This window comes from Pelodiscus sinensis, chromosome 5 (genome assembly GCF_049634645.1).
Source record: "Pelodiscus sinensis isolate JC-2024 chromosome 5, ASM4963464v1, whole genome shotgun sequence".
Taxonomy (NCBI): Eukaryota; Metazoa; Chordata; order Testudines; family Trionychidae; genus Pelodiscus; species Pelodiscus sinensis.
The window spans coordinates 74468632-74494234 of record NC_134715.1 but is presented as its reverse complement, the minus strand read 5'-3'; the positions used below and the strand labels follow the sequence as shown (position 1 = coordinate 74494234).

The window sequence follows — 25603 nt, the reverse complement described above, 5'->3', positions numbered from 1 at the left end:
CTGTAATACCAAGAAGTTATAATTCTGCCTTGCTTATACAATGAATAGAAAAATGTATCTAATTACATTACACTAGGAATATTTTTACTGCCAGTCTCAGGCACAATGACAAAATCGCCAAGAGAAAGAAATTTAAGTGAAATTATTTATAGAGGAATTTGAGAGAAGAACAAAGATTGGGAGGGGCATTAGATGGGGGAAAACTCGAAATGCCTTCAGAATCAATTCTGTTTAAGATGTTTTAATCTCTAAATTTACTTTGGACCTGGGGCCAGAGTCCAACCACACTGAAGCCAAATTTTAGTCTTTTTTTTCCAGTGAGCTTTGAATCAGGCTCTCCATGTCTCAAAACCACTGTTTCTAGTATATTCCTCTATGCTGCTCCTTCCTTGGGCAGGAGGTGATTGCTAGAAGGTAATAGGAAGAACACCCTCCTGCTGTTCTCCTCTTCCCTTTGTAATGCCTGCCCTGCTGGTGGCTTGCACTGCTTTGGCTCCACTCCTAGGGCAGTTTTATCACCAGAAGCCTGTAATCGGGGTTCTTCCAGCAGAACAGAATGAGCAAATAGTACCTGGGGATATTAGATCTCAGTTCTTTACTACTTTCACTTAAAACAACAAACACAAACTTAACTGGCCATAGACTATATGCTCTTTTGTGCAGGTTTCTTCCCCACCTCCCTCCCCTACTGCTCATTTCACAATTTCTTTCCACATGTTTACAGCGAAACAGGTTTTTATGTCAAACAAGTCAATGTGTAAAAATCTGAAAGCGACCTTTGAAGATATGTCATCTGTATTCTTACAAAAGTATCTCGATAAAATAAGTGGGAAGCTGATCTGAAAAAACATTCAACTGTTACTAATTAAGTTGTGCAGCATTCATTGTATAATGAAAATATTTAATAAGTGTCTACTGTACTGCATGATCCAAAATTAATTTGAACACAAATTCTACAGTACTGTCAATATCAGAAGTGATTTTACTTGCTCTACTGAATTTGAACTGTACTTTTTTCTAAATGTATTTAGCGTTCATGAAAGGTGCCAGATTGAGAACTAGTCTCCAGGGCTTTTAATTTATCTACAGAATAGGTACAGCAAAAGAAGCAGCAGCATCACAATCTTTTCCACAATGGTACTCATCAATGTGTCTCGCTTTGCTCCAAAGGAACTAGCTCTACCGATGAGTGTGTAGTTTAATCTCCATGCCAATTCAAATCCTTGGCTTCTTTTCTCAAATTTCCATCTAGTCCATACACTTGGCAATACAGTGTTTCCACCTACATTTTCCAGGCCCATTATAAAAGGTACAAATAATTATACTTTCACATCCTCCCTTGCAAGGCCATTCCAGAATCTAAACTAAGCTATTTGGATATTTTCTGCCCTCCCATTTACATTTTCCTTTGTTTAATTTCATTCTATTCTTCTTCATTATATTCTTTAGATTACCTTAAAAAATTCCTCTCCCTTTAGAGTGTTTACAACCCTGGAATACTTAGAAACAATCCCCATGTAGACATTGAGTAGCTAAGCAATACATACAGTGCTTCTAATCTTTCTTCCTAAATGTAGGGTGTTTTGAAGGCCTTGCTCTGTACTGGGGTGGTGTGAAGGAGCACATCACATCAGTCAGAGTTATGAAGGCAGATGCATGTAGGGACAAAACCACTGAGCCTCCCCCTGAAATTGCAATGACTGGTGGTAATACCAGCAATGGTATTTAGATTAGAGAGAGGTGAAGTCATACTTCAGTTTACGGTCAAGAGAGATGGTCAGCAGTGGCACTGTGCCCAGTTCCTTGCAGATGTGCAAGAAGCTCCCTGTCCCTTCTTTCCCTTCCCCACACTTTGTGCAAACACAGAGGACTAGCACAAACTTGCTCTCACTTTCTCCAGCTCACTGATTGTTTTGTTCTTTTCTGAATCTCTGAAATGTATTTATGAAGAACAGTACTCTAGGCATGGTACCACTCATTTTTGCATAAGAACAATCATGCTCTGGTCTCTGATGCAATGCTTTTGCACATGCAGCCTAAAAAAAAAAAAAATCTAACCAGTCATTATTGGTTTAAACTGTCTAAAGTGATTCAAGACTGAGTACCTACCTCAGGGCAGATGTTAGAAGCTGGACAAACCCCACACTGGGGTTTGAATGTGTACCCATGCACATGGCTAACTGATGAGCCTGTGGTCACCTGCACGTAACCATCAGGGTTACACGCAGACTCCCTGCATGGGGAGGAAGCCACCTTTTAAGCTCATGGCTCTCGCAGGTGCCACCAGCTCCCCCCATGCTATTAAAAAACATAAGCATGTTTACAAAAATAAACACATTTTTAACATCTCTAGTTGAGAGTTCTACACTTAGATTTCATGAACCAACCATCAAGTGTACACACCTTAGGCACTATGACAATCTAAGCAGGGAGTCACAGACAGCCCCTCGAATACTCTGCTCTATCTTGTTACCCAGATAAACATACCTTTGAGGTAGGGCACCTAGCATGAAGAATCACAGCAATAATCAAGTTACATCCTTTCCCAAAGGGCCATTGCACCTCAGATCTTACACCAAAGACAACATGTGTAGTCAGTCTTATAATGATGTATTAAGTAGGGAAAGGAAAAGTGATTGATGAGGTTAAAGCAGGAAAAACATATACTCAAATGAATTACAATCTGACATTTCCAAAGGTAATAGAAGCTTCTACCTTCAACAAATGTCTACGAGGACTAGCCCTGACTAAGCGGCTGGGTACAAGGGACCTCTTGCTTATGCCCAGAAAAAACTAACCCCTTCTAGGATCCAAATACCATAGACAGAGTTCCTTTTTGTTAGTGGTAGCTATACCACTTACCTCTTGTGCTCAGAGTGGCAAGTTCAGTGGACAGGAGGAATTCACTTACGTGACTCATCTAAAACATCTTGTTAGTCTTTAAAGTGCTGCATAGTCCTGTCTTTTGTTTCATCTTAATGGGGGAAGGCAACAAATGTCTTTTGCCCTTTTTATCATCTCACAATAGTCCATGTGGTATTGATGGACCTTTTCTGTTATCCAAAGAAGGTATTGCCTTCTGCCTATCAGCAAGTCACACTATTTTATATCTGTCTCTCTCATCTCATGACTTATACAATCAAAGATGCTCACAATACAGCCACTCACATATTACCTATATCATCATATTACCATACCACAGATTTTACAAATGAAATTAATGCATGCAGCAACTCACAACTCTAATACCTATTTTAACAATTCTATTACAAATAAATCAGATTGATTCTACTTATGTATTTGTTAGTGTTTAGTTGAGACACGGTGACCTAGACTATTATGGTCTAGATGGTGCTCGGTCCTGCCATGAAGGCAGGGGACTGGACTTGATAATCTCTTGAGGTCCCTTCCAGTTCTATGATTCTATGATCTTGACATGAGCTGCCACCAAAACAAAAAGGGAAAAGTATGAAAGTATTTGAAAGATATGAACAAGAGGTAACATTTAGAATAGTCAAAGGAAGAACAACTGGAAAAAACAGCAGAAAAATTCTGATTACCAGGAAAAAAGTTCCTTATAGTTATATCTATTTGGATCTGGAACAACTTCCAAAGAAACTTGTGGAAACCTTACTGCTCTGAACCATTTAAAATGAGATTGGGCAAAAAACACTAAAGAATATACCACAAAGAGAAATATCACACTATTAGGAGAATGGACAAATCCATTTAATACTGTATGCCTTTTTGATCTCCAGGTTCTATGAACCCATCTGTGCAATTACAATTAACTTTATTACATCACAGAAAACAAAAATCACCACCATAATTTGTAGTGGTACAAAACAGAGTCAGAAGCAACCTTGTTTCAAGAATTCTCATTTCTTCTCTCTGTACTTCACCAAACTCACCACCACTTCTCTCTCGCAGGACTGTGTTCTCATATATGTACAAAAATATTAAAAATTACCACTGAAGACTAGTAAGTGTCATTAATGTATCCCAGCAAGGTAGCAAGTTATCCTAACTATGTATTTATCAATAAAGATTGGAAAGTTCAGTGATGAAGCAGAGGACAAGACAACAAATAACCTGCACTTGTTTCCCAGCTTCATCATTAGCTAACAAAAAGAAGTCTCAAATCTTTCTACACCTCAGTTTCCCTAACTGTAAAAGGCACACAATACTTTGGATTCTCCAGCACTCAAAGACTCAGAATGTAGGAAACAATATTGCTATTGGTAACATTAGCTACTGATAATATTCCATGGCTAGTTTGATCCATCTGGGTCCAAAACTGAAGATCTCACTCAAGGAGGACACCTCTCATTTGATCAAAGATCATAGGAAATCTCCAGTTGTCGTTTCTTTTTTATTTTAAACCTAACTTGCTCTATGAGTCTGATATCATCATTTGCTCCCTGAGCTGTGTCTCTCTATTTGTCCTTTTATTCCTAGCATATATCACCTGTACTGTGATACTTTGCTCCCAATCCCCAATGTATCTTTATTTGTAGTTGTTTTTATGTATGGGTTCTCTATAGATCATTGTTTCACTTGCCTAAGCAAAGATATATACTGACTTTGGAAATTAATGGAGAGAAACTGTCGTGCATACTTCTAGTGGTTTTGTAGAAATATCTATTAAATATGTATAGCAAAGGTGAGTCAGTAAGAACGTGCATTATATCTTTGCTCCAAATGCTGTATTTAGACTCTGCTAGTAGAATCAAGCTCAAAACTCACATTAAAACAGAAATGGAAAGTAGTTAAACAAAGGGTATGGCATAACCCAATTTTAGATCAGTCATATTTTCATAATTTCCAAATACATAAAGAAACTTTTTCTTAATAGAATGTAGAAAAAGATAAATTGTTGCCTTTATATGAAGTTTTCTTAACAAATTTTATATATGGTCCAACCTGTCAAATACAGCTATATTACAAATGAAGTCCCAGATTCTGTGGGTGTGTGAAAATTTGGACGCAACTGACTTTCCATCACCCACTTCTTAAATTTCCAAACAAGCCTTCAGACTCTCTCCCACACTTTACACTTGGGAGGGTTAACTTGCAAACTTCCACAAAACTAAATAACTGTTCTTCAAATTCCTCCTTAAAACTCTCCTTTTTCCCATATTCCTCTATTGTCTTTTACTGTCTCTTCTGCAGCCGAGTTGCAGAAAGCAAGGCATGGGGCAGAACAGAGACTTCCGGTAAGGACTGTGCCCTGCCAGGATCTCAGCCTTCCTTGCACTTTGTGCCTACAGTGATTTGGTATGACTGGCCCTAAAGCAGGGGTGGGGAACCTTTTTTGGGCTGGGGTCTCTGACCAACAGAAAAATCAGTCAGGGACTGCACACAAGTGAAAAACAAAAACAAAACAAAACAAAAACCCTCACTGATGGGCTCCCAACTGAAGAGAAAGACACTTCACACATTTCCCTTGCCAAGTAGAACCTTGAGGGGCCTAGCTCAGTAGATTTTTGTGTGCTCTAACTCTGTGGTGTGGCAGCAGGGGGGCTGGGACACCAGTGCAGGCCCCAGTGCTTGGGGGCCGGATCCAAGCAAGCCCTCATCTCTTACCTCCACCCCTATGGCAACCCAGGCAGCCCTCTGCAGCTCTGCTGTCATTGCCGTGCTCACTTCCTCCCTGGCAACAGGGCTGCAGAGGGTTTCCTGCACTGCTACAGGGGCTGTTCAACAGCAGGGTGGACTCTGACAGCCAGGATCTGCACCTCCTCACTGTTCTAGACAGGGTGCACTGCTCTATTCTCCAAACGTCAACATTATCCAAATGCCATATTGTCCCCCAGCCTGACATACATGGAACACAAGGAAGGGATTTGGATAATGTGCAGGTGCAGATAATGGGTTTTCATATAAAAGGAAATATATTGTACTGAGATTCTGTGATGGATGGAAGGGGTACTATCCTTTTCTAGACATCCCAGTTATTCAGTAACTAAATTGCCTGGAAAGGGTTAAACCCAGAACAGTTGGGATCCAGGAAGTGTTGGCAGGGAGTCAAGAGAACTTATGGGAAGATAGTGTTGAGATTTTAATTGAAAGGGAATCTGCCTGCTTCAGCTCTTTTGACTGAGTTCAGTCCAGGAGCTAGGGGAAAAAAAGATTAACTGAACCAGGCAGGGATACCCATGCCTAGAAAAGGACTGAACCTTGGAACTACAGATATGTAAGTGATCAGGGATGGTTTTAGACAGACACAATCAGGTTATTTTCTTTGTTTTGTTGTTTGGTTAAATTTCTCTGTGCTGAGTCCATGTTCTCCCGTGCCCCCGTACACTGTAACTGAAGCAAAATCCCAGGGAAGCAATTCTCTGTGCTTTAATCTGTTTTTCTTAGTTGCTCTGTAACAGCTGGCAACCATGTATGCTTTACCAAGTATGTCTTTTTGTTCGGTTAATAACATTTTGTTTTGTTAAGGCTATGATCTGATTCCTGTGTCCTACAAAGCAGAAGGGTCTATGCATGTGCCTGAGACTGAGTCAGCTATTAGAAATGACATTTTGTTTTCAGGCTCTCTCCTGAAGGAAGGTAAAAAGCTTGGGATACCCCATGGAAAGCAAGTGAGTCTTCCTGGGTTCAGAAAAATGGGTTTTGCACTTGGTGGTGGCAGCATACCACCCAGGGTCAGGGAATTGGTGACCTTCTGGAGTTTTTAAGCAGAATCCTAAAGAGACAAGTTATTTTTTAAGTTTCTTGTGGGGCCCCCCAACTTCTGCACTCGAAGTACCACAGTGGGGAACAGCCTGACAGACGCTGTCTGGGGCATAGACCATCTTTGTGTTGTGTTTGTATAGCACCCAGCGCAACAAGAATAGCATGTGGCCCAGTCTATCCCTTAATAGGTTAAATTAACAATTGTAAAAGACATGGAGTACATCCCGAACCATCTTGGGCAATCAGCCACAACATTCAAGGTTGAGTACAGGACACATAATGGGGCTTGAGAAAGGGGTCATCTTTGAGAGAGTTATTTAAATTAATTTATCACTAAATAGCACTTTAAATAAACAAAGCACATAATATATTTTTAAAAACTTGAAAGACCTCATGGGGCACTTGCTTTGAACCCAAGGAAAACAATTCTTTGTTTCTCAATTTGAGGATTAAGGAATGAAGGACTGAGCAGGGTTCAACTATTTTCATACATGTGATAGTTCAATCTTTCTTTAACAAGGCAGTTTACACTTCGAGGATAAAGCATAGTGGTACATTTCCCCAAGGAAGACATTGAACATTGTCCAAGTGATTATGGAGTCCTTCCAGTTATGCTCTACCATTCCAGGAACATCTTATATTCTGCCATTTTAAGCATAGCTGAAAAGCACCATTTTGAAATGCATGTAATTTTGACCTTTTTAAACTTATCTGCCCACTGAATTATTTCAAATAGCCTTCTTTACTACATTTAATGAGGCTCCAGCACACAATATTTTCCAAAACATAGAACTTCCACCCTGATTAGAGTCCAGTCACCAAGTCTGTTATTTAAGTGGTGAAAAATATCCTACACAGGACACTATGTTCCCAAAGTTATCTCAGATATTAAATACAAAAAACAACTTCCACTATGGTTTTATACCAAAAATGTACTAGAGCAAACATATGTAGAATCATAGAATACTAGGACTGAAAGGGACCTCGAGAGATCATCGAGTCCAGTCCCCTGCCCTCATGTTTTAAGTATTTTTCTAAAAGCATAAATAAATTTGTTCACATCTTTCAAATCTCTCCTAAAGACTCAACTGTACTTTTCTACCAAATTTTAACAAACTTCAAGATCTCACATTTTATTACTATCTCCCTTTCCCTTACTTCCCCCACCTCCTCTTTATGTTTAACACCATCTCTCATTGGGTCATGTCAAATTTAGATCGTGGGCTCCTTAGGGAAAGCACTTTTCCAGAAGTGTAAGATACATTTTTGGTCACAGGAAAAAGGATAAGCAATAACCACCAACACCCTGTATGGTGTTTCCTAACATGTCTTGCTGGGGAGGAACTCCTCCGTACCACTCCAGATATCCTGATATTTTCCAAAGGTGAAGGTTTGTAATAGTTGCTGACACTTCTCAAGTGACTATTGCTGCTGCTTCTTCCTGACCAAGTGTTATTTTTATTTCTTGTACTTGCTCTGGTTTCAGTTCAACCATATTTAATTGAACTTCCCACATTTTAACGTTACATGCTTCTGCCTTGCACGTATCTACTTAATTGCAGCTCATTTTGGTGAGATCACTAACATTTAGTACAAAATTCACTAAAAGCTGTTCTCTAGTGAAGGAGAAATGCGTTTGAGACTCATACTTGTTTTGTACGCTATGCTAAAACATATATCATCACAGATCAGCTTGTCTGCTTTATTTGCACAGAAAAACTCGTTAAGGTAAATAAAGTTTTCTTTAAAGGACTTCTACAAGTATCTCAGAAATGTGATTTCTTGAGCAGTTGTGAATTATTAAAGATTATTATTCCTCCATTGACACACCCACACATTTTGGCTACATCTAGACTGGCATGATTTTCCACAAATGCTTTTAACAGAAAAGTTTTTCCGTTAAAAGCACTTGAGGAAAAGAGCATCTAGATTGGCACGGACGCTTTTGCACAAAAGCACTTTTTGCAGAAAAGCATCCGTGCCAATCTAGATGCGGTTTCGCGCAAGAAAGCCCCAATCGCCATTTTCGCCATTGGGGCTTTTTTGCGCAAAACAGTTTTTAGCTGTCTACACTGGCCCTCTTGCGCAAAAGCATTTGCGCAAGAGGGCTTTTTCCCGAGTGGGAGCAGCATAGTATTTGCAGAAGAACATTGACAATCTTACATTAGATCGACAGTGTTCTTGCGCAAATTCAAGCAGCCAGTGTAGACAGTCTAGACGCAGCCCTAGACTTCAGGAACCTTTTAGTGTAGTGGTGATGATATGACATATTATGAATAGGGAGCTATCAAATTTGCAGTATCAACTCCATGGCCTTAGAATTTGAAAATTGTTAAATTTCACCATTTCAGATATTTAAATCTGAAATTTCATAATGATGTACTTGTGGGGATCCTGACCCAAACATGAATTTTGGAGTATTCACAAGCCTGTTCTATTGGGGTCATTAGATTGCCATCCTTGCTTCTGCGCTGCCTTCAGAGTTGGACTCTGAAGACAGCAACCGCACAGTTTCTTGCAGTTGCAGGAGATTCCCAGAGATGGAGATGGGTGTGAGCATCTATGCAGGGGATGAACAAGTCCTGTCCCTCCCAGTCCAGCCAGAGCTAAGGGTTCATTTGCTGGGATGCTCCTAGCAGCAGGAGGAAAATCAGATTTCATGGAGAAGAGTTTATTTAATGGTGCATGTTTCATTTTTCACAGCCATGAAATTGGTAAGGTCCTAATCATGGCTCTAACTCACAGCATCAATTTCAGGTGATATGAGAGAGCAGTGTGGTGTAATGGTAGTAACTAGGCTCTCATAGCAACACAGTACACAAAAGCTCGTAATATTGGTCATGGAAACTTCTACTTTATTGATAATAAGTAGAGTAAATAAATCCCATCATCATCTTCATTTTCTTTAAAGTGAATATTGGGATTTTTATTTTGGGCTTCTCACAAATTATAAAAAAATAGTTAAAAGCAACTGTATGGGAAAACTTTAAATTAAAATTTGAGTGGCAAATGAATTAAATTTCATATTGAATGTTATTAAATTCAGGTCTCTTTAAGCAAGACTGAGATCCTCTTCCCACACTTCTTAAATCACAAATTTTCATTGACCTCAATGAGAGTTTTGCCTCACTGTACAGCCTCACGTGTGTAACTTTCAGTGAATGTTATTTTCACTGTTTCAGTTATAAATACAAGAGAAGCATTAAAAATCAAAATATAAGATACACACTAAACCAGCTTGATTCTAATGGTATAAGATTTTGATATTACTGTTTTAAACTACATTTGTGACTACCTATAGTAGGAAATAGGTTTTTTAAAATTATAGTGCCTTACCCAAGTCTAGTAAAAAGACAAGAAAATTTGAAGAAGTTAATTACCATATTATGGGTTCAGAAGATCTGCTTTGTTACATAATTTTCTAACAGAGTTTTGAGAAGATTACTTGCTGAAATAGCAAATCCTTCTCTCAGGCCTTTTTTGTTCCATTACTGTAGTGCTGAAAATCTCTGGTGCTGCTAAATATTAACTTGCCCCTCTTTGACCTAGATTCCTAGACAGATAACAAATAAATAGGGAAGATTCTACATCTGGACTTAAGAAAATAAAAAAGCCAACCAAAATCCCAAAGACAGTTTTGTGATGTGAATCCTTTGATGTGTAACCAAATCAGACATTTTGACAAAAAATTGCTTGTCTCTATACTCTGTTGCTGTCACCATTCCTGGCAATTATAAGCTTTCAGTGTTGTGAATAATTCAGAATCTCATCTGTTCCATTCAGTGTAAAGACAATGTTGAGAGAACAAGTTGACTCTTTATTTCAACTCCCCCCAACCACTGACTTTTCCACCCTGACACTGGTCTCATTGCATGATACACCTAGCATTTGACATGCATCTTCTGACAGCTCCTTAAGAGCAGCTAGTCTATTTAGCTTAGGGTTTGAAAAATAATAAGGACACAACGGAATGACAGATATCAATGGTTATAAAACACAATATCTGCATTAAGGCTTTCTGCAGCCATTTCCAGTACTGGTACGTAATACACCTGTTTAATTATAAAACTGATAGATATTAGTCCACATATTTCAACCATATAAGATGGGTTGACTGCATAGTAAAAATGTGACATACATAACATATATTAAAATTACATATGAAAGCTACAATCTACTGTTTACAAAAGAATACTGCTTGTCACTAGACCGGTGTAGCTTTATTTAGAAAAAGCTTGCAAACTGACTGACATTCACCCTTTAATTCTCTGACAAAGAGTAAACTGAAAAGCTGTCTATATTCATGAAGCTTCATCTGAAAGTGATACATGTCAGAGAGTAAGACAATTACTGGAACCACCAAAACCAAACTCTACATATGTAAGTGCTCAATTTTTATTTTTTTTCCCTCCAGAACTAAGTACGTATAGTTTAAGGGCTCAAATACTAGACAGTTTTTTCTAACTTCTTCAAACAATGAATAGTTTAGCAGCACCTTAAAGACTAATAAAACATGTCTAGAATGCAAGCCTCTTTCGAAAAAGAGCATTTAGACTACAACCAGATCTTGTGAAAAAGCAAGCCACTTTTTCAAAAGAGAGCACACAGGCAGTCTGGATGCTCTTTTGAAAAAGCACAGTTTGAATTACATAGCGCCCTTTTTCAAAAGAGGACTTTCAAAAAAAGGTGTTATTCCTCATAAAACGAGGTTTACTGTGGTTGAAAAAACTGCTGCGTTCTTTTGATTAATTGTCGACAGAACGTGGCGGTAGTCTAGACGTAGGTAAAGATTTTTCAAAAAAGGCCACTTTTTAAAAAAAATCCCTGTAGTCTAGACACACCCGCTTATGGTATCATAAGCTTGTTTTGTTACATGTTTTGTTAGTCTTTAAGGTGCTGCTAAACTATTTGTAGTTTAAGTTTTTCCAGTTACAGACTAACTCTGCTACCCCTCTGAAGCTTTTATTTTAAACAGACTGTTTAAACATAATGAATGTTTGCCTTTCAGAAGGAAATCAGTTACAAGTTAAAATTACTTTAAAATTACTCAAGTCTGTCCTCTCTCAATCAGATCTGAACACCTAGTTACGTGTGTCATTATAGTCCTCCCACTTCTCCTATTACAGTCTTCTAAGTATACAAAGCCAAAATTTCTAATGTAAATAAAAAATATCCTCATTTACAAAACAATCACACATATTTAAGGCCTTCTTTATGTAGCAAAGGGAACAGATAGGGAAACATAAAAAGGCCACAAAGCCCATTTCCTCTACAAGTTACCTTTAAAGGAAAGTTGCAGAAATTCATTCTAAAACTAGAAATCTTCACTTTAAATAAATGTTAAACACAGATTTCAAAACATTTTGTAGAAATACCTGTAACTGATCTAATCCTTCTGTACCCGTGAAAACTATAACAACTACTCTGGTAGTGTGGTCAGATCCAGATAGAGGAAGCTTCTTCAGAGTTGGGCACAATTCCCTCTCAAGATCTCTTAAGAGTCATCCTCTCCTGTTGTCGAGTTCCTTCTCTGCTCCCCAAAAGTGTGCACAATTCTCCAAAGGAACTGGACTGGCAGTGAAGCTATGGCTCCTCTTTCTATAAATACAGAGATGGGCTAAGCTGACAAACTGTGCAGAAGGTGAGGAAAAATGTAGGTTCAATTGTCTACGCGTGTATAGAAAACACAAAGGTACAGAACTTTAAAAGATATTAATACCCATTAGCTACCTAAATATCTTTGAGTCCTATAAGAAATTCTGCCTCCCTGAAATAAAGCTATCTCCAAATGCCACACTGGAGCTATTTTTCAGGAAATGTAATGCAAATGCTCAGACAAAAGCTAAGGTTTTGTCGTGCATCTATTACCTTCTTCAAACAATCTACAATATTAAAATAAAAACCAAAAAGGAAGTAAGCTTAAGATAACCAGGGGTCTTCACCTACAAACAGTAAGTATTACGAGGGAGGAGGAAGGAAGTCTCTGTGGGTCCAAATTAGAGTTGCTCTTGTGAGGTTTTGGCTATGGCAATAGTGAAACCAACACATTACCTGCCTGATTGAAAGGAACCACTTGCCACAAAAAAGAGCTTAATAACTTGAACCATGTATAAAATATACAATAAATATCAGTCATATTTAGGCCCTGCAAATCTATATAAATATCAAGACACAATTTTGCTTTGGGATTTTTTTTTAAGTTAAGCCATGATCCATCTTTCCATTAAGATTCAGGAAGTCAAAGAGAAAATAGAAATGAATTTCTAGTGAAGTGATTATCTTACCTACTGAAAATATTTTATTTACACTGAAGAAATATTTAGTACCAAATACCGCCTACTGAAGAGATTTTTTTCTGTTTGTTTTGTTAGTTTTTTTGAGCAATACACAATAAAAGATGAATTTGTATTTATTAGCAAAAGATGAAGATGAAATATATTCATCCCTTCCCTCCAAGATAAAATAAACAGTGCATGATGGGATGTCGCAAATATTAGAGTATCAGGTACCAATATTAATTGCTCTGAAAAAATGCAGTTCTCAGTTTTCTATTTTCATGTACACCAACTGCCAGGATGTACAGTATTTTACAAAGGATATATTGATTCCAAGATAATAACAGGTGGTAGCCTTGTGATCTTGGCAGTTTCCCTTTAGAAAAAGGATCAAGTGATAAAGTAGTGTTATGATTCTTAAAGGCTACTATGCTGGCAGCTCAAATCAGTCTTTTATCTTAAACTTTGGTCATGATTTCCCCTCAACTTTTTTACTGTTAAATGTTGGATCCTCTTAGTACACTGCTTAAAAAGAAAAGAAATAAAAATATGCTAAGATATAATTATCATATTTTGATGTCTTCACTGTAGTCATTTCTGCTTTTAAGATTGACAGCGGCTTCTCTACAAGACAATCTGAAACCACTACCAAATTATCTGACTTTCAAGTCATTCGCTGTGCATGTCTCTTCAACCCAGTTGTTGCTATTCTGCCCAGTTTCTCATTTTATTTTTAACACTGAAGGAGAGACTGCAAATATGAATAAACCACACAGAATTCAAAAGAGACTAGCTGCCGTTAGGTTTTAGCCATTAAACAACATGCTCATAATGACAATCGTGTCCCTTTCAAAACAGATATAAGGGTAACAATCTTGAGTTTTGGAGAGGCTCTGTTAAAAAATGTAAATCCTAAAATAAAAACCTGGAAAGTCATGGAGAAAGGCATGTGAGAAAGAGGAATATACTTGTATAGAAGGCTCCTGTACTTTTTGTAACTACAGGCAGTCCCTGAGTTACGCGGATCCGACTTAAGTCGGATCCGCAGTTACGAACGGGGCCCTCCCTCTCCCTGGTCTCCAGCAGACCAGGGAGAGGAAGCAAAGCAGCGGAACATGTGGGCAGCAGACAGCCCAAACGTGTCTGGGCTGTCCGCTGGCCACGTGTTCCGCCGCTTTGCTCTGCTCTGCTCTGCTCCCTGTCCCCCTGGTCTGGGGGACAGGGAGCAGACCAGCGGGACGGGGAGCAGAGCAGAGCAAAGCGGCGGAGCACGCGGCCAGCAGACAGCCCAGACGCGTCTGGGCTGTCCGCTGCCCGCGTGTTCCGCCGCTTTGCTCCCCGTCCCCCTGGTCTGCAGACCAGGGGGACGGGGAGCAAAGCAGAGCAAAGCCACGGAGCCCGAGGGCAGCAGGATAGCCACGGCGCGTCTGGGCTGTCCCGCTGCCCCCGTGCTCCACTGCTTTGCTCCGGACGCCTGTGGTACAGCAGCTGGGGCGCTGCCAGTTGGTCCCGTAGCGCTGCTCTGGGCGCCACTGGACCAACCCAGCAGCACCCCAGCTGCTCTGCCCCAGGTGTCCCCAAGTCAGCCGCTGCTGAAACTGACCAGTGGCTGACTACAGGAAGCCCCTGCCCCGGGCTTCCTGGGATCAGCTGCTCATCAGTTTCAGCAGCAGCTGACTTGGGGATGCCTGGGGTTCTTAAGTTGAATCTGTATGTAAGTCAGAACTGGCGTCCAGATTCAGCCGCTGTTGAAAATGATCAGTTTCAACAGCGGCTGAATCTGGACGCTAGTTCCGACTTACATACAGATTCAACTTAAGAACAAACCTACAGTCCCTATCTTGTACGTAACCCGGGGACTGCCTGTACCTGTAAAAAGAGGTCTGCTTTCTGATAATTGGCTTGCCTATGAAGACATTCTTGTGTATTATTTTAAAAAGAGGGGAAAAGTCATTAGAGGTGACACACAAGGGAACACAGCAGTAAATCTGTGCCATCATTTTCAAATTTGGGGGCCTATTTAAATACCTAAGTAACATGACTTTTTCAGAGATGCAGGGCTCCTGCATTCTGTTGACTTCACTAAAAGTGATAGGATATTCAGCACTACAACTGCTTAGAAAAAGGAAAACGTGATATTTTTCTTCCAGACACTTTATCCACATTGATGCTCTAGAGAATGATAGTTCTGATGCTGCTTGAAAAGCTGTATTTATTCTATCCCCATTAGAGAGGGTTAGTTTATTGGTCTCTCACAGCAGCCTGACCTTTTTCCCCTACAAGAGAGAAGAGGTTGATTTGATGAGGAGCCAGCAACCATGGCTTTCTGGAAATGGTGTAGGTCAGAAGACTGCAGCTATATTTTATTTTACCATTTATGTTTTAAAGCAAGATTATTTCCCTGAATTTACATGACAATGCATCATCACACATTGTGCAAAATCAGCTATCAAGCACGTGCACATATCTCAGGTCAGGATTGTGTTATACAACTACAGGTTGGACCTCCCTGGTCTGGCACCCTTGGGACCTGAGCTGTCCCACACTACAGAGTTTGCTGTACCACGGGAGGTCTGTGCTCCCCTGCTGGCTGCCCAGCTCCTCTCCTTGGGGCTCCCTACCCGGTTGCTGCCCCCCTAACACTGACCTGGCACAAGTCCCCACCCTGCTGCCTACCCACTGTTCCAGGATCTACCGGGGTTCCCGGCGGGGACCATTTGGCCGCTGCCAGCCCCGTTGCTGCAGGATGTTCCCTGGGGTTTCAGGTGCCCAGTCACCCCACCCCACTTCTAGGGCCACCCTCCCGCCAGCCCTGCTTCAGCCAGGGGGTTCCCTGGCAGAGGCTGCCGGGTCATTCCAGCCCTGCTGCTAGCAGGGGTTTGCCAGGATTCCTGGCTGGGCTGCCTGGTTGCAGGCAGCTCCGCTGCAGCCAGGGGTTCCCCAGCTGGGGCCAAGACTCCCTGGTCACCTAGTGCTGCAAAGTTATATTCTAAACACACATTTCAAGTAAACAATGCCTATCTAGGCTTTAAGGAGACCTGTTTAGCAAGTTATGAAGGCAATGCACTGTATCTACACCAGAATTTTAAGACACGCTAGTTAGCATGTAATAACCACCACAAATTCATTTATCTTACTTTAGAAGTGGCTGCAAAGTTATGAGTGCAGGGAATTGTTCAAAAAAAAAAAAAAAAAAGATACAAAAAAAGATAGATAGGTTTCTATAGTTCTATGGCCTAAAGCTTTCAAACTTCAACAAACAAAATCACCCTACACGTCAAAAGGATTGCTACTTATACCGTTAAAAGAGTTCCTGAACTGTTAAACTAAAACTATACTGCTCATAAAGACGCAAAAGGAAATGATAATGAATAAATTAGCCATCACTTACATGTATATATTTTAAAAATGTTAAAGAGTAGGGCCACATCCACAAAGATACTTAGATGCCTAAATTCTTGTTTCACGCCCCCATGCGATTCACAAAACTTCAGTTCCAAACACCATAGGTGTTTAAGCTCATTCTGCAGCTAGGTTTCAGAGTACAAGTTTCTTAAGGTGCCTTAGTTTTTGCCTCTGGGTGTTCACACTGCTGTCTGCACCTAGATATCTGGGACACCTATTTCCCAATTAAATCTTAGAGTGATTCACAAACTGGGGAAAGATATGCAGAGGAACAGGTGCCTTCTACTTCTCAGGAGAGTGCTATAATAACTGAGCTATGGAATATTCTCATGCTGAACTCAATCCAACTCTCCTGCTGAAGCTGTTCCAGTAGGGATTATGAAAGAGTTAATGGAGAAGGAAACTGAAGCCCAGAGGTCTCACCTTTCAGGTGGGTGTCCGAACTATTAGGCTAGTGAGTCACCCTCTGACTCCTTCTGGCCAGTGTGGATATGTACTTACTTAGTCATTGGGGCAGAGAGTTCTAACCACAGGGCTCACAGATACAAGGTGGGCAGTTCAGTGTGGAGTGAGGCAGGTCTCTAAATCATTCGGTCAAGTAACTGCCTAAGTGTCAAGCATCTCTATTACTCCAGAAGAGTAATAGAGGTGTAGCCATTTCAGTCAGACTGGGCATTGTCTCAACGACCTTACTACATGCATCCTGCTTCAAAGAGACTTTACCACCAGACTACAAAGGGAAGCCTCAGAACTGTCATTCATTCTTAAATTTGACACTTTACGAATGGGCCTTAACAAAGATGCTAATTACCTTACCCATTACAAAGACAGCTTCCCCAATTATCACCTCTAATATCATTATCATTATCACCTCTCCCCTCATCCTTCTCTCCCCCCCCCCCCCCCCCCCCCCCGTTCTAAAATCTGATTAGTCAATTTTATATGTGTTCACTTTTTGTGATTGTATCCCTTTGGTATATATGGTCATGCCAATTTTCTTCCACAATTTGATCTGAGGAAGTGGGTCTGGCCCACAAAAGCTCATCACCTAATAAACCATCCTGTTAGTCTTTGAAGTGCTGCATAGTCCTGTCTTTTGTAACTCCAGAAGGGTCATAGATCAAAGCATGTCTCCTTGCAGCCTGAATATATGTGCCATGTGAGGGAAGAGGTTAGCACTCACCATTCTAATCAGCATCTCTCACACTGGATAGCTTAGGTAGTTCCTCACCTATTTGTTCTGGCTTTTGTTCATCATCCTAAGGCACCTCATTCACTGTCTAGGGAGCCTGAATGCCTGACACAATCTTTGTGCATTGCAGTGTTGTTCCTGTAATCGTCTACGCACCTAAAAGCTATGATGCCTATCTCTTGGGTTATATCACACAAGAAGAATACTTTGATTCATTGTTAGTCAAGAGCAGGGAACCTAAGGCCTTGGGACCAGATATGGACCCCAGTTTGCTTGTGCTTAGAATCATAGAATCATAGAATAATAGGACTGGAAGGGACCTCAAGAGGTCATCGAGTCCAGCCCCCCGCCCTCAAGGCAGGACCAAGCTCCACCTACACCATCCCTGACAGATGCTTGGATCTGGCCTCCAAGGCTCAGAGCTTTCCCTCCCTCCCCCAGCACTGGGCTGCCCATGCTAGCAATGCAACCCTCCCTCCCCTGTCACTCCTCCGTGAGGCTGAAGCATACAAAATTTAGCAGCCCCGCCCCGCTGTGGTGTGTGAGGGGAATGTCGGGAGTGACTTTCTGATTCTCAGTCAGGGGCCACATCACGTGTGCAGCTCGTGGTGGATTTTTTTTGTGTGGGTCAGTGGTCCCCAACCCAAAAAAGGTTTTCCCCACCCGTGCTTTAAACAGTTTCATGTTTTGTTTTAACACTTTTTTCCTTTGAGCCAAGATAAATTATAGTATCAGCTTCTGACATTTCACCAAGTATTGGGAGACATATGACTTTCACAGTATTGCTGCTTGACGAGAAAAGCTCTTCTTCTAACTTAAGAAACCAAAGTTCACAAATGATCTTAGAATACTAATTTTAGGGCACTGAAGCACTCTCACTGATTTGTGGGAACCAAACTCTATAAAAGGATAAAGAAAGGTTCTTAATTCAGCCTCTATACTCTCTATCTTCTCACCACCCTTTCAGAAATGTGTACAACATAGCATTTTTCAGACTGACAGCAAAATAAATGCCAAGCACATTATTTAAATGTCCAAGGTCACCATAAGTCTCACACAAAGCTACAGAAGACATTGCATTCTTAAGTAAAACAGAAAAAGATGGAAATAAATATTTTTGAAATATATATGGCACAATATGTCTTTATAGTGCTTCACGATCCATTCTAAAGCAAATGCCATGCCCTGAGGAACTTGACTTGATGATTTGAGTTGTCAAAGCTAGTTTTTCACTTCTGTAAATAGGCAAGTTAAGTAATTCCAGATTATACTGTTTGTCTTTGTCATAATCGAAGACAAATTAATTGACATGAGAAAGCATAACTAATAATCTTAAAATAAATTAGTATCATTCACCTACAAAGTCATTAGTATTACCATTTAATACCAATTCTATCATAAAATCTTATATTATTAGGTATACTCCCCTTACCACAACAATTATTAGAGCATCTAACACCAAATCCTTGTCTTGTATACAATAACATAGGAATTTTTGGTTAAGTACAAACAGAATACGTGTAAGCTTAAGATATTTAAGCTGTTATTCAGTCTAAATGCATGGCACTTATTCTGAAAGCTAGAAAACCAATTACAATCCCAGAAGCAACTTCTCTCCATAATTAACTGTGTACACTGTGGTTCATTAAGGATGTAGTCAATTTCCTCTGGATAAATTACAGGTCTGTACATGTTCATAAAATGTTAAAATGCAATTCACAAAAGCCCAAAGATTTAATCAGAAACATGTTTTAAATAGAGAAAGAAATTTAAATTTTCAACTGAACTATGAGGCCTACACGTCTCTCAAAGATTTGCTAAGAATATTTTTCCTTTTAAATATCTAATTAACATTTTGTAATAGCTAAGGTAGATCTAGGGTATGGGAATCTGAAAAGCTTAGCAGACTTAAAAGTTACTAGAGACTATGTTTGTTCAGTGACTCTAGAAGAGTTTCTTGGATGTACACAACACTAAAGCTCTGTGGCATGAACTGTCTGCCTTTTGATTTTTGGATGGAGTTTAAGGATTCTGTTTGAAGTGAAAACTCTAAATAGCTTTTGACATATATGACAGAATACCTCTCTCCCAGTTCTGCTGACTGCAGTCAGCAAATGCGCTTCAGCTGCAGTCCCCTTAATTTAGATCAGAAGGAGTTGTTAGTGGGGCATTCTTCATCAAGGACCCACACTTTTAAAATTCATTCCCCACTTGTCATGAAACAGCAGATGTGCAAATCATGCTGCAAAGACCTTTTCCCAGGTTTTCAAGGAGGGACGGATGGAATGAAGTTTGGAATTCCACTGGGAAAAGAAAGGAAATCTGTACCTAACGCAGATCTGCTCCCTTGGTTTTGGGAAAGTTCTTCTGTTCATGTTTCCCATGATATACAGTGAAGAGAATTTGAGCTGCAGAGAGATGCTTTTTAATGAAAAAATCAGTAAATGAAGGTTGTTATTAGTAACTGGAAATTCAGGGTGACCATCCGTACATTAGTACCTAATACACATTTCTGTCCATATGCAGCACCTGTACGGACGTCTAGTAAATCTAGAGATCTGTGCATATTGTAGCCAAACACCACACTCACTGGTAGAATTCTGAGGGTTTAAAAGGAGCAATGGCCCACATGACCTTTCAGTTACCTCAGTGAGTTCATGAATTGTTAACACAAATCTCCAAAGATGTGAAGAAAGCAGGTAGGGAGTGTGACTATCCAGAGGCTCACGTCAAATAACCTGACACATCTACACATTTATTGTAGAACATTGCAAGGTAGTTTTATGACACTTTAATCCTACTCTAAATAATGGTTACTTATCAGTGATTGAAGTTTCTTCAATACACTTCAACATCTCCAGGTAACTGAATACATTCCAAGTCATAATCATATATAGAGGCCAATTAATTTTCCTAATCTTTGAGCTATGATAAAGTGACCCCCTCATTTCACTCTTACATCCACGATAAGTCTAGGGAATTTGTAGGTAGTTTTGTTCTCATTTAGATAATCAAATTTAAAAACAGAATATCCAAAACATAGGACCTACCTCCCTGCAGGTGAATGGGGCTTGTGGAATTCAGGCTTATCTAAGATAAATTTAGCCTTAATTAGGCTGAACATTTAATCTGAAAGGATATGAGGACTTTGGTGCTTTTAATTCACTTTAGCAAGTGGAGCTCCAGAAGTAATGAAGTATGACCCTCAGCACTGATTTCCATTTACATGGACAAAGCCAGCAACACTGCTACATGTTAAGCAGTCAATGAGCTGAAGTCCTCAGCATCAGCGTTAGCAAATCAGAAGATCCTGATGCCATTCATGCTGGGCATGGAACTTCTCAGGCAATCAGTTCTCCAGAAGCAGTGTTTAATTATCAATACTGGGTTTTTGTTCACTCAGGCAAGGACCTTGGTGCCACATACGGAATGCAGAAAGTCATCTGTGATAAGTACATCTGCAGAGTCAGTGCTGGGTTCACAGACCACTAGTCACTTGGGCCTGAAGGGATATGGAGAGCCTTGCCATTTTCATGGGTCCAAATAATGCCTGTTTCATACAGGCAGCTTCCTTCTATTCATTCCTTCCTACATGAAGCAGACCGACAGTCTAACAAAACAAGACAAAGACAGACAAAGGAAGAAAGTTGAGGATGCAAATACCAAGATCTGCCATGATAGTTCCATTGAAATCAATGGAAGTTAGAAGCCTAAATACCGTTGACGGTCTGTGCAAAAGTTTACTACAACTTGATCAGTAAGAAGGAATCAAAGAGTTGTTGGCTTTTACACATGCAGAATTCTATCAAAACAGAGAGGTAGGGATAGGTGTTTTGTCTGGCAAACAGTGCTCACCACAAGATTCCAGAAGGTCATGATGAAGCCACTTTAAGCCCACAAATGGTAATATCAAGAGACTGCTCAAGGAACCAAATAATTTACACTGTTTATGTAGATATATAAAAAGATTTAAGCAAGGTTACTGGAGGGACTGAGTATCCAAAATAAGTTTTGTTTATTCTGGAAAGTCTGAAGGACAACCTGCAACATTATGAACTCACTGCAATAAAATCAGTTTATATTTTAAAACCCAGACAAATTAGAGATAGATAAAGCACGTTGGCTACTGCCAGGTGTTTTAAAAGGAATGAATGGGTGATGATTTAAGGTCTGTCTCCTGTTGACCACTCACAGCTTGTGGCTATCAGAGGTTAGGGACACGCAGAGCAGAGCATTTATGACCATTTTGATTAATAGAAACTGATGGACCTATTTTCTATGTCCTTGTCCAATTCTTTTTTGAAATCAGCTGCACTTCTGGCCTTCAGAACATCCCCTGAAAACAAGTCCTAGAGGTTGACTGTGCATTATGTGAAGTACTTCCTTATGTTTGCTATAAACCTATTGCCTATTAATTACATTGGGTGACCCCTAGTTCTGAGGAAGAGGGAGGAGGAAGAAGGAGAAGACGACGACATTAACTGTATTAATTTTCTCATTTTATACGCCTGTACCGTATGTCTACTTAGCAGTTTCCTTTCCAATCTGAAACACCCCTGTCATTTTAATCTTTCCTTATATGAAAGCTGTTCTAATCCCTTAATCATTTTTGTTGCCTTTCACTGTACCTTTTTCAATTCTGATATTTTCTGATATATCAGACAATGGGGATGACATAGATATGCATCTTTATATGTGTGGAAAGATTACAGTGTATTGGAAATACAAAGAACTGGATAGGAGAATGCTACAGACAGGAGAAATACAACTGGAAAAGAAAGGAGATGGAGATACAGATCAGGGATTTCAGCAATGACATAATTTAAGGCAGCATTGTACTGAATAGTGATAATGGTGTTTAGGTAACAGACAGAGTCACAGACGTCTGAAATATACCAGGAGAGATGTTCAGGGATTAGAGACGATACCTACGTTATGAATAAGAGGAACAAGTGGGAAGTCTAAAGAGAGAGGGAGACAGAGGAAGATGATGATTTGTACTCAAGAGAAACACTTCCAATTGAAGTATTTAGAAACAAAGACATGAGTTTGAGTAAGACAAGCAGAGAAAGAAAAAACAGAGAAGAGTCACTAAATGTATCCAGAAATATGCACACTTGAGGATAATCAGCATGTAACTGTCAGGTAAAAGAGATAAGATGAAGCACAGATGCCCATTACATGAACTTTGTGGGCAGGGATCCCGACAACAAGGGGATTTGACCTAGAGAAGGAACCAATATTTTTATTTTGGTGTAGGACAATCAGATAGGTCCTTGGAAAGAATAGTTATTCACAAGAGCAGTAATTTGAGGACACAAGATATGGATCTCAGACAAAATATTAGAATAAAAACAGGAGTTAAAAAAAGCTTTAAAGATTAGGGAAACAGCATTACTGTAACAGTGTATTGAGAGCTAAGTGCAGCCAGCATGGCATTGGCAAGAATCAGGCCAATCTTAAATACAAATTCTTTACTCCTAGATGGGAAAAGGATGTAAGTAGCCCTTCTCTTCACTACTGAATTGTTCATGAAAACTATTTTTTGGGTGGTAGCTATTTTGCAGTGTCTTTAAAAGAAATGACATTAAAAAAATTAACTGAATAATGTAAACAAATACTTACAAAGCAAAGCAACAACTATGCAAGTTCATTACAGATATTGTGTACATTTAATCACGTATTTAAATTACCTGACAGGACAGATCTATGTTAAATGAAAACTTTATGTCATTACACATCAGCAATAACTGGAGCTCCACGGTACAAGCAGCACAAAAAATTAAATATACTGAAAGTATCTGATCAAAGACAATTCAAAGCATGCCAACATTTTTCTCCTCACAGTAGTTAAATACCACTCTACAGGATTCTAGGCCACATTTTCCCTTTGTTCCAAAACCAAGAATTTTCTCTTAGAAATTGATCGGCATCTTAGAACACACATTTATAAGGTGACTTTAAAAAAAATCACTGAATCCTCAACTCATTCAGTATCAGTGAGGAATAAGTCAGCTCTGTCTCTTGTTTCTTCAGCAACAAGACTTGACAAGCAAAATTCAGTAGCATTTTTATGTGCTTCACAATTTGAGTAACAGATTGAAGGCAAGTGTCCTTAATCTTCCAAAACTGCACACCCTGGAGCACAGAACCTAAACCTATTAGTTCCTGAGCCTCACATGGCTCATAATAGCCCTCTTTATGACATATGCATCTCCGGTACATCACTTATATTGACCGGATTTTAGTGTGGAAAAGGTCTCTCCAGTCTGAGTGATATCCATGAATCAAGCAGAACAGGTAGCTCTGAGCAAACAAATTCCCATATTTGTACGTATCAGATCTATTTTCCAATTTTCTCACCCAAAATAGATAAGGTGGAAATTGCATCCAGAATGGAGGAAAAACTCAACATCTAATACAGGAATCAGAAAAGTGGGAATGAGAGGGAAAACACAAGAAATTAAAATGTTAAAGCATAGCTATATAATATTACCATGCACACATCCTACCGCACATCCACTGCCACTTGGGCATGATCATCTTTTATGGATCTTATTTAAATCACATGATAAACTATTTCAGTTGCTAAAAGCTCAGTATCATTTGTCCAAACTGAGTATTATTTTAAGTGGAAATTACTTGAATTTAAGTATTTATTACTTGCCCCCACTGACCATAAACTAGTGTTGTAGATTTATACTTTGGTTCATAGAATCATAGGGTACGTCTAGACTACATGCCTCTAGCGACAGAGGCATGTAAATTAGACTACCAGGCATAGGAAAATGAAGCGGCGATTTAAATAATCGCTGCTTCATTTAAATTTACATGGCTACCGCGCTGAGCCGATCAGCTGTTTGTCGGCTCAGTACGGTAGTCTGGACATGCAGGGGTTGACATCAAAGGATGAGGCATACCTGGGATGTGGACAAATGCCTTTGATGTCGACTACCGCGTTGAGCCAACAAACAGCTGATCATCTCAGCGCGGCAGCCATGTAAATTTAAATGAAGCGTGATTATTTAAATCGCCGCTTCATTTTCCTATGCCTGGTAGTCTAACCTACATGCCTCTGTCGCCAGAGGCATCTAGTCTAGACGTACCCCTAGTGTTCACTGCACTGAATGGTTAGTTATGGGATCTCAAAGATGAACTGATGTTAGTTCCCCAGGTAAACAATTTATCAATTTTCTCTGAGTATTAGTAACCAATGCTCAAAGGCATTCAGTACAGAATAATTTTTGGTAATATTGTTTCCAGTGAGGCAGCTCTAAAGCCTAAAGCTATTGCAATTTCAGATTACTGCTGTCTTGAACATTCCTCAACACAAACTGACTAACTGCTACAAATTTATTTACTGGTGACCTCCATAGGCTTACCAGACCTTAAGGTTATTTTAAAGTGATTCTGCTAGAACTCAAGTTCATTGACCACACATCAGCATTATGTTATCAAAAATAAGAATAAACCTCCAACAGAGATTTCATATTATGAATTTCTCTCACTGACAAACCTTCCTTAAAGCCTGATAATTTTAAGCATCATGACATCATTAATATCCAGACTCTCTCTCTCAATTTATCACTCCAAGGCATAGCAGCAAATAGATTAGAAATGCAGATATGTTATGCTTAACTATAGATCATGGGTGGGATTTTCAAAAGTGCTCAAATTGGAGTGGTAAGATCAACACTGAGTGCTTTTGAAAAATATTCTCTCTCTCTAATGTGTGTGTGGTAGAATACATAGACACATACTCCTACAAGTTTACTGAATAATAACTTGAGTATTTAAAAAAAGCTTCCCGCAAAGTTACATAAAACTGATGAATCGATTTTGCCTATTTTCAAACTTTAAACATTATGGATTTGAAAGTTCATCTTAGACGTCAATGGCTTTGCTTCAGAAACAAGTAAGAAAGCAGTAAATGGGGAGATAAACAAAACTTATATTAAAACATAAATAAACAGTATATAGTATATGATAACTAGGGCATTCACTTGTGACAATCCAGTGTTTGAAAGACATTCATCTATGCCTGATA

The 25603-nt window shown here is 39.5% G+C and overlaps 1 protein-coding gene across 7 annotated transcripts in view; it reads right to left on the bottom strand.

Moving 5' to 3' along the window:
• The window catches only part of TENM3 (teneurin transmembrane protein 3), a 2294790-nt gene that overhangs the window by 486845 nt on the left and 1782342 nt on the right, over positions 1-25603 (bottom strand). Inside the window, exon 1 of one of the 7 annotated variants that reach the window (XM_075930251.1) lies at positions 12060-12209. The exons of the other annotated variants lie outside the window; for them this stretch is intronic. The gene's annotated coding sequence lies outside the window, so the exon portion shown is untranslated. Of the gene's footprint in view, positions 1-12059; positions 12210-25603 lie in introns of those variants that run through there. 7 annotated transcript variants of the gene reach the window in all.